Source organism: Cornus florida, unplaced genomic scaffold, assembly GCF_030987335.1.
Source record: "Cornus florida cultivar Cherokee Brave unplaced genomic scaffold, ASM3098733v1 CherokeeBrave_3.0.0_Hap2_Chr01, whole genome shotgun sequence".
Lineage (NCBI taxonomy): Eukaryota > Viridiplantae > Streptophyta > Magnoliopsida > Cornales > Cornaceae > Cornus > Cornus florida.
The window spans coordinates 28,751,838-28,762,582 of NW_026775571.1; the positions used below are offsets into that span (position 1 = coordinate 28,751,838).

Below are 10,745 nucleotides of genomic sequence, written 5' to 3' on the forward strand. Positions count from 1 at the left end.
AAGTTTCATTTTTTGAGTTTTTGCCCTTTTCTGATCTAGGGGCATTCTGGATATTTCACAGTGTATTTTTTTTATTTTCTTTCATGTAGCTGGGTAGAAAACTCGATTTTAGGGGGGATTTCTTTTTCGTGTTTTTCCAGAAAATGTTGTTAGGGGCCCTGTTTTTGCTCTTTGTTCTGGCATATTTTAAAAAAAACATGTAGCAACTTTTTGACCTATTCTGGTCTAGGGGCATTTTGGGAATTTCACAGCATGTTGTGTTTTTTTTTTTTTTTCTTTTTTTTTTTTTTCACGCAGACGGGTAGAAAACTCGATTTTAGGGGGGGGGGGGGGGGGTTCTTCTTCGTGTTTTTCCAAAAAAGTTCGTTTCGATCTCCGTTTCAAGTCTTAGTTTTGGAAAACATTTTTTTTTTTTCTAGCATGTCCGGGTGCTTGTCAAGATGCTCGTATGGATGCTCGCTCGTGGGGATGCTCGTGGGGGAGTTCGTGGGCGCCCATGGTGTCCCGTCTCGACGTCCTGACGTCGATTTTTGTTTCCGCTCGTTCTCCTTCGTCCGGACTCCAAATGATATGAATTTTTTTTTTTGAACTTGACTAATTTTTCGTTGTCTATCCAACGGTATGCTCAGTTGCACCCGGATATTCCTGGATAATTACCAATTTACCCTTTTAGCCTTAAGTGCTCATTTTTCTTCGTCATACCGTTTCTCCTTCGTTCGGACTCCGAATCATGCGATTCTTGAGTTGATCTTGATTAGTTTTTCGTTGTCTTTCCATCGGTGTGCTTGGTGGAACCCGAATCCATATTTTTAGAAATAACTATTTTGCCCCTAGGGGCTTAATTGTTATTTTTTCGATATCTTGCTTCCGCACTTTATTCCTTTGGGTTCCGTGACCTCATGGAAGGTCATCTTAGGGTCTTAGAAGTGTGTTGTACTTTGGGAGACAGTTGTCTTATTTCTTACTTCCGCATCTGGATCCGTTATCGAGTTAATCTTCGGTTCATTACAAGGCGCACTGGCTTGAAAAACCAGGGCGTCACATGTCTAATTAGATTTCCTTTTATTAAAAACTCGTAATAAAAGCTAATTTGTGGTAGAGTTATAGAAAAAATAGGTAATTTGTGATAGAGTTTTATAGAAATTATTTTATTTTCTTTAAATATATTCTTGTCTAATTAGATTTCATTTTATGAAGAAACTCGTAATAAAAGCTATTTTTTGGTAGAGTTTTAGAAAAATTAATTTATTTTATATATCAATTAATAAATATATTTTATATTAATAATTCTTGTCTAATTAGATTTTCTTGTATTAAAAAATTCATAATAATAAATAGATAAATAGGTTAATTTGAATTTTATTAGGTAGATTTTAGAGTTAGCTAATTTGTGGTAGATTTTATAATTTTTTTTTTATATTTTCTTTAGATATATTCTTGTTTAATTATATTAAAAAAACTCATAATAAATAGATAAATATGTAATACGTGTTATAGTTTTATAGAAAATATTTTAAAAACTCTTTTTATTTAAATTAATAAATATTTTTATATATTAATAATTCTTGTCTAATTATATTACCCTTTATAAAAAAAACTCATAATAAAAGGTAATTTATGATGGAGTTTTAGAAAAATTATTTTACTTTTTATATAAATTAATTTTTTTTATATTAATAATTCTCGTCTAATTAGAGTTTCTTTTTTTAAAAAACTCATAATAAATAGATAAATAGGTACTTTATGTTAGAATTTTATAGAAACTCTTTAAATATATCTTTGTCTGGTATAATAGAGTTTTATTGAAAATAAAATAGGTAATTTGTGATAGATTTTTATAGAAATTATTTTATTTTCTTTAAATATATCATTTTCTAATTAGATTTAATTTTATTAAGAAACTCATAATAAAATCTAATTTGTGGTAGAGTTTTAGAAAAATTATTTTATTTTATATATCAATTAATAAATATTTTTTATATTAATAATTCTTGCCTAATTAGATTTTCGTTTAATAAAAAATTAATAATAATAAATAGATAAACAGGTTAATTTAAATTTTATTAGGTAGATTTTAGAGTGTTATTGAGTTTTTTATTTATTTATTTTATTTATTTATTTTATTTATTTTTTTAAAAAAAACTCTTTTCGTATCAATTAATAAATATATTTTTTATATAAATAAATAAATACTTAAACTCTTTGCTCATTTAATAATAATATAGCTAAAAACTCTTTTTATATCAATTAATAAATAGTTTTTTATAGATAAATAAATAAATACTGGAACTCTTTGGCAGAGTTTCAATATTTTACTCTGGAATTTTGGATTTCTATAATTCTCAATTTCTGGACACCTTCCTCCATGCCTCTATTCATAGGTTTCTTGAATTAATAGGATGATGACATGTATCTTCTCCTAATAATGACATAATCATAATTGGCTGGGCCGGTTATATTGTGGTAATTATCTATTCAAAATAACTATTCTTTTTATATCAATTAATAAATATTTTATTGTGATTGATTTTATTAGATAATTTTTAGAATTTTATAGAAACTACTTTTATAAAAACTATTTTTATATCAATTAATAAATATTTTTTATATAAATAAATAAATACTGAAATACTAATTTCTATTTATTAAAAACTCATAATAAAAGCTAATTTGTGGTAGAGTTTTAGAAAAAAATAGGTAATTTGTGATAGAATTTTATAGAAATTATTTTATTTTCTTTAAATATATCATTGTCTAATTAGATTTCATATTTTTTTTGTAAAAATATTTTTTCTAAAACTCTACCACAAATAAATATTTTATTTGAGTTTTATTAGGTAATAATTTTTAGAGTTTCTATAATTTGAAATATATAATTTGAAATATATTTCGTGTTAGTGTTTTAATAAATATTTTATTTGAATTTTATTAGGTAATAATTTTTCGAGTTTCTATAATTTGAAATATATTTAGTGTAACAAGGCAAAAAAAGACTTATATATAGAGAGAGTATAGATTTTTTTTAGAAATAAGAAATAGATAAAATAGGTAATTTGAATTTTATAGGTAATAATTTTTAGAGTTTTATAGAAACTCTTTTTTTTTTTTTTTTTTTTTTTTTTTTTTTTTTTTTTTTTTTAGAGTTTTATAATTTGAAATATATTTTGTGATAGAGTTTTAATAAATATTTTATTTGAATTTTATTAGGTAATAATTTTTAGAGTGACTTATATATAGAGAGAGCATAGATTTTTTTTTTTAGAAATAACAAATACATACAATAGGTAATTTAAATTTTATTAGGTAATAATTTTTGGAGTTTTATTTGAATTTTATTAGGTAATAATTTTTAGAGTTTTTATAATAAAGGTTAGCCAAAAGGCCGACCCAAAAAAATTTAGTACTACACTTGATCTTAGCCAAAAGGCCGAGAAAGGTTAGCCAAAAGGCCAAAAAAGGTGTGATTAATATTTCTTTAGGTCTATACTTTTATAAGAGGTTTTCATGTAATCCTTTATAACTCAAAACCAATGCGGGACAAGAAAAATGAATTTTATTAGATAATCTGTAATTTTAATTAAACTTTTTAAATTAATTTTTATGAATTTTATTAGGTAATTTGTAATTTGAATTAAACTCTTTAAATAATTTTTAGGTATATTTTTTTTTTATAAAACTCTTTTTTTATACTAATAAATAAATACTGAAAGACTGAGAAAAGGCCAATAAAGGTTAGCCAAAAGGCCAACAAAAAAAAATTTAGTACTACACTTGATCTTAGCCAAAAAAGACCGAGAAAGGTTAGCTAAAAGGCCGAGAAAGGTTAGCCAAAAGGCCAACCAAAAAACATTTAGTATTACACTTGATCTTAGCCAAAAGGCCGAGAAATGTGTGATTAATATTTTTTTAGGTCTATAGTTTTATAAAAGGCTTTCATATAGTCCTTTATAACTCAAAACCAATGTAGGACAAGAAAATAAATTTTATTAAGTAATTTGTAATTTGAATTAAACTCCTAAAATTATAAATATTGAAAGACTAAGAAAAGGACGATAAAGGTTAGCCAAAAGGCCGACCAATAAAAATTTAGTACTACACTTGATCTCTTAGCCAAAAGGCCGAGAAATGTGTGATTAATATTTCTTTAGGTCTTTAGTTTTATAAAAGACTTCCATGTAATCCTTTATAACTCAAAACCAATGTGGGACAATGAAAATAAATTTTATTAGGTAATTTGTAATTTGAATTAAAGTCTTTAAATTAATTTTTATGAATTTTATTAGGTAATTTTTAATTTGAATTAAACTCTTTAAATAATTTTTAGGTAATTTTGTTTTACAAAAACTCTTATTTTAATAAATAAATACTGAAAAATTTAGTACTACACTTGATCTCTTAGCCAAAAGGCCGAAAAATGTGTGATTAATATTTCTTTAGGTCTATAGTTTTATAAGAGGCTTCCATGTAATCCTTTATAACCCAAAACCAATGTGAGACAAGGAAAATAAATTTTATTAGGTAATTTGTAATTTGAATTAACCTATTTAAATTAATTTTTTTATGAATTTTATTAGGTAATTTGTAATTTGAATTAAACTCTTTAAATAATTTTAAGGAAATTTTGTTTTTACAAAAACTCTTTTTTTATATTAATAAATAAATACTGAAAAACTGAAACTCTTTGCACATTTAATAATAGTATATATATATATGTGTGTGTGTGTGCGCGCGCGCGCAAAAGTGTAATGTGTATATATGTGTCTGTATATATAGAGAGAGAAATAGAGGGTGTTTAGGTCTTTTCATTTAAGTTACTAATTTTTATAAATATTAATATATAATTTATCGGCAAAACTGTAAAATTATATATTTCTGTTAGTAAAGTGGACGACAGTTACTGACAAGGGAGGTAAATGAAATTATTGAAGGAAATAGGTGAAATTATGAAACATAGAGGGGGTGTGAGTGGGATATTGTCAAAGATCAGAGATTATTGGGTAGAATTTACCCAATATAATTTGGGTCTATCCTCAAATCAACCCCACCATGAAATATGTCAATGGGTCAAGTCAAATTACTAAATAAGTCCAGACCCACGTTTGAAATTGGTCATAAGATAATTATTACAAATAAATGGTTTATAATCAAAGGTGAAGTAAGTTATAACTCTATCTCTTTATTGTCACGCCCCGAATTTTTTTAAATAAAATCCTCAATTTCATTAAATCAAAATACTTAAATACACACCCAGAATCTCAAAAAGAATACTCTTTTATTGATACAGAATCAATTCCTCAAATAAATATAACATCTCCTAGAGCTCTCGGCTCACAGTGTGTTCCTCTATTTTTTTTTCTTTGCTTTGTATCATTCTCAAACTCACAAACTGATACTGATATAAATAGAAAATTGACACAACACTGCTCAGACTACAAAATAAATATCAAGAATCAAAAGACACTAGTGGACCCGCCACCCACTTCCTTTCCAGTCCTTATCTCTTCAGATATCACTTTAACAATCAAATTTCAAATACAAAGAATGCAATCTAAACTCACATCAGAACGTGGAAAAAGCCAAAGTCAAATAAATAGTGCCAAAATATCAATCAATGGGACCCGCCACCATAATTCATCTTTCTTCCTTTCACAATCTCGGCTGCTCCCTTTATGCATCATTTCATCAATTGCTATATATATATATATATATGTGTGTGTGTGTGTAATAAATTCAACCCATTAAGACCCTCAAGTGGGACCCGCCCACTATCACGAAATCAAAACCCATATTGGCTTCCACTTTTCGCCACCTGTCCATTCACCTCATCCCAATCTCGGCTGGGACATGCATTCCATCCATTTTGCTTAGACAAGGTACTAAACATATGTATATATCATTATATATACAAAGGTAATAAAATAATTCAAAGCATTTAAATGCCTTCAAGTGGGACCCGAAAATTACCATAACCATTTCTTATTCCTTTCCCCCCAATTCGGCTACTGGTGGCATCTCCTTCATCAGACAAGCAATATATATATATATATATATATATATATATATATATATCACATATGTAATTAAACTAAAATCAAATCAATTTAAATCTCACAATTGGTAAGTCTCCAATTTAAATAAAATAATCAATGACAACTAAAAAGTCACCAAATAATTAAATTTCAACTCTTAAAAATCTGGGTTGTCACATTCTCCACCACTTAAAAAGAATTTCGTCCTGAAATTCAGATCCAACGGTCTTCGTATACCCGAAAACAACCAAAGTGGCTAAAAAAAATCTAAAATTTTCCTTACCCCAAGCGATGTGAAATTCAGTGACATGAAAAAAAATTGTGGTAACTGAGAGTGCTATTAACCCGCCCACACAATCTATAACCGTTGTGGTAACTAGACGATGCCGTCACCCGCCCATAAAATAAAACCACTAGTGATCTAAGGACACCTGCCCCTAATCACCAATAGTAATCATCCTAATAGCTGCCAGTGAATGACATCCGGACACACACACCCGGCTACAAGTGGTAGCTAGTCAGAACTAAACACTCGCCCACACACACCCGACAACATCATCACCAAACTCACACTTCCGGCTGGATACAGGCTCTGATACCATTTTGTCACGCCCCGAATTTTTCTAAATAAAATCCTCGATTTCATTAAATCAAAATACTTAAATACACACCCAGGATCTCAAAAAGAATACTCTTTTATTGATACAGAATCAATTCCTCAAATAAATATAACATCTCAAATTCAATTAAATTGGTACTAAATCAATTCCTCAAAAATAAATATACAAAATTCTCTAGATAATAGAATAAAATCCTCAACACCAACTCTTCCACCTAAGCCCACAGCTATCAATCCAAGCTCATCCTCAGTACTTGAAACTGTAGGGGGGTGAGACGGGGAAAGTCCCAATAAGAATACCATAACAAGGATTTCAAGAAGTTTCATGCAAAATTAGTTTCACAAAAATATACATATATATTTAAACAAAATAAATATATATAATTTTAGCAAAATATCATTCAATAAAATAATTGAAACAAATCATTTAAGCCATTCAAGGTATGATAATCCCTACTCTGCAAAAGAATCACATCATCATCTGAGCATCAAGTCCATCTCGGGTTTCTCTCTCCTAGAGCTCTCGGCTGACAGTGTGTTCCTCTATTTTTTTTTTCTTCTTTCCTTTGTATCATTCTCAAACTCACAAACTGATACTGATATAAATAGAAAATTGACACAACACTGCTCAGACTACAAAATAAATATCAAGAATCAAAAGACACTAGTGGACCCGCCACCCACTTCCTTTCCATTCCTTATCTCTTCATATATCACTTTAACAATCAAATTTCAAATACAAAGAATGCAATCTAAACTCACATTAGAACGTGGAAAAAGCCAAAGTCAAATAAATAGTGCCAAAATATCAATCAATGGGACCCGCCACCATAATTCATCTTTCTTCCTTTCACAATCTCGGCTGCTCCCTTTATGCATCATTTCATCAATTGCTATTTATATATATATACATATATATATATATATATATATATGTAATAAATTCAACCCATTAAGACCCTCAAGTGGGACCCGCCCACTATCACAAAATCAAAACCCATATTGGCTTCCACTTTTCGCCACCTGCCCATTCACCTTATCCCAATCTCGGTTGGTACATGCATTCCATCCATTTTGCTTAGACAAGTTACTAAACATATGTATATATCATTATATATACAAAGGTTATAAAATAAATCAAAGCATTTAAATGCCTTCAAGTGGGACCCGAAAATTACCATAACCATTTCTTATTTCCTTTCCCCCCAATTTGGCTACTGGTGGCATCTCCTTCATCAGACAAGCAATATATATATATATATATATATCACATATGTAATTAAACTAAAATCAAATCAATTTAAATCTCACAATTGGTAAGTCTCCAATTTAAATAAAATAATCAATGACAACTAAAAAGTCACCAAATAATTAAATTTCAACTCTTAAAAATCCGGGTTGTCACATTTATGAAGCCTATAAATAGAGGTAGAACGGTGGAAAGGAAGAGAGAACATAAAAACTCAAAGAGAATACAAAACATCTGCTAAACTCAACATTCTCTTAACACTTATTCTCAACACCAAAGAAGAAGAAGAACAATAAGCATAACCAAAATCGTGTTGTTCTCTCTCAAATTCAATTCAACAAATTTGAATACTCTAGAGACGAATAACAACAAGCACATCCAAATTTGTGTCATTCTTTCTCAAATTCAACAAATTTAAAGGCTCTGAAGGAGAAGACAACAAGCACATAAAAAATATTGCCGTTCTTTCTCTATGATTTAATAAGTCCAAAGAATCACCAAACAACACTATTCGAGATCAAGCTTTGGAAGTCATCGATTAGAAATCGTTGACGGTCTTCCTTAATCTCTAGTATTTGAAAAAGATTTTCAACAGCCCAATTAATGATTAAGCTCCAACAGCCCTTTAATCCAATCAACAAAGGAGATCAATTCAGAAAATACTTTTTTTTCTTTTGTAAAGAATACCTTACAGGATTGCACTCAATTTTTATACATATTTCGTTCTTTTAATTTGCATATACGAAATTTGTGTGTACAAATTACTAGCACGCCCGGTGGGACCTCCTCTACCTCTTATCTTTTTCTCCTTTGTCAAATCCTTGACAAGCTCATCATCAGAATCTATGGCTTCTAATAAAATTCAAACGAGAAGTAAGAATACCACCAGGGACATTATAGTCATGACAAACAACGTCAGCACTACCAAAAAAGGTGGTAAGAAGGTTGCAACTTTGTTAAGTGGTACCAACATCTCTACAAGTCAAATGACGCAGAACATAGCCAAATCATCCATTCTCACCAAAAGGAAACATGATGCAGTGAAAGTAAACTCCGTCAACTCCGCCAAAGCAACAACTGAAACGTATATTGCCTTTGCTTCTCTGGGGACAAGCAAGAAGGTTTCTACAACCTCAAAGGTTCAACTATCAAAACATATCTTTGATCATCCTTTAAAAGCCTTCTTAAAGGTTGCTTTAGTCACAAGTCCAAGCTCAAGGTTGATTCACCTAAGGCTAAAGAAATTTTCTGACTTTGTCACAATGCCAGTCATGATGATGAGTACTACCTCATACGAAGAACAACTAATGAGTATGGGTCATGCAATTGAAATACTACAACAATTAATGAGTATGGGTCGGGCAATTAAAATACTACAACAGACTCTCAAGAAGCAAGATCTAAAAATTGCCTCACTTATAGAAAATTTAAAATTGTGTGATATTATTACTGATTCGAGCAAAGACTAAACTCCAACTTCTGATTTCATGCCAGAAATCACTCCAATTGACGATCAAAATGGCATGTCCACCACTGCTCATATGGCTAAGCAAACAGTCGAAGTTTGGCTCCGTCGCCTCATTTTCTATCCAATAACTTCAAGACATGACTGTGAATGTCATAAGAGAACAATACAGTGGCATTCCTCAGAGTGCTCACATGTACTCAAAACCTTTTATAGAAAGAATTGACAGCTTAAAAATACCAATGGAGTATTAACGTCCAAAGCTTCAACAGTTTAACGAAAGAGGTAGTCTCAAGCAATGTGTGGTATATTTTGTTGAGATCTGCAATAATACTGGCACGGAAAGGGACCTTTTAGTTAAGCAGCTTGTTTGTTCCCTCAAAGCGAATGCAAGCACTATTGACAATTGGGAGCAGATGGAATGAGAATTTCTCAACCGCTTTTACAGTACTTTTAGAATAATGAGCATGTTAGAGCTTACTAACATTAAACAAATGAAGGGCGAGCTCATGGTTGACTATATCAACTGTTGGTAAGCTAAGTCTTGACTACAAAAATTATTTGTCTAAAATTTTTTCAATTGAAGTCTGTATGAAAGGCATACGCTGAGAAGCTTATAATAAAGAAGTCTTAATAGAGGAACAAGTGAAATAAAGACACATCCGAAGAGATGAATGCCAAGGATTTGCATCAAATAAACATTATAAAGATTCGTCAAGTTATACTCAAACAACTTCAAGTAAGAAGGCTCAGAATGTTGCGCTTGCTTCGAGACCAAAGAAGAAAGTTCAACATGTCGAAACTGGTACGAATAATAGGGCACTTCTCTTTTCTCTCTAGACGGCGATTAGGGCTAGGGCTTTCCAAAGGGGTGGAGACTCATCATGGAGAAGGGTAACTCCTCCTCCCAATCATCTCCGATAGTATTTTCAAGCCAGATCGAGCCCTCAAAAAAGCTCTCTTGGCAGAATTTCTTCTCATCTAACTCCGCCTCTTCTTCTGTCTTCACAAATCTGCAATTTCATAGCTCCAGTCGCAATTCGAAGGTGTCAATTTGTAATGACCCGGCCATTTCCCTTCTTTTTCCTATTTTATCTTTTTCTCGTTTATTATTTTTTCCTTGAATAACCTCAATTTTCATGTTCGGATTTGATTCCGGTCTTGCATACATCCATGATATTTAAGTTTCGTGATATCTACATTTTTACTTTTGTAGAAAAGCATGTTAGTTGCTTACTTTTCTTGTAAAGGGCATGGATGTATAACTTCTTGGAAATATTCTTGACTTTTGGGGTTTTGTGTAATTATGTAAATTAATTATTTTTCATCTTAGGAACCATTTTGTAATTTAATGTTGAAGATATTTTCAAAAATGACCTTTTT

At 30.1% G+C, this 10,745-nt stretch overlaps 1 long non-coding RNA gene across 1 annotated transcript; it reads right to left on the minus strand.

Annotated features, from left to right (window-relative positions):
- Positions 1-5,255: 5,255 nt before the first annotated feature.
- Positions 5,256-7,688, minus strand: LOC132294089 (uncharacterized). The gene is made up of 2 exons (XR_009477966.1): positions 7,106-7,688; positions 5,256-6,908 (listed from the first exon to the last, which is right to left on the minus strand). It is a non-coding gene; the product is annotated as an uncharacterized LOC132294089 (long non-coding RNA).
- Positions 7,689-10,745: the final 3,057 nt, after the last annotated feature.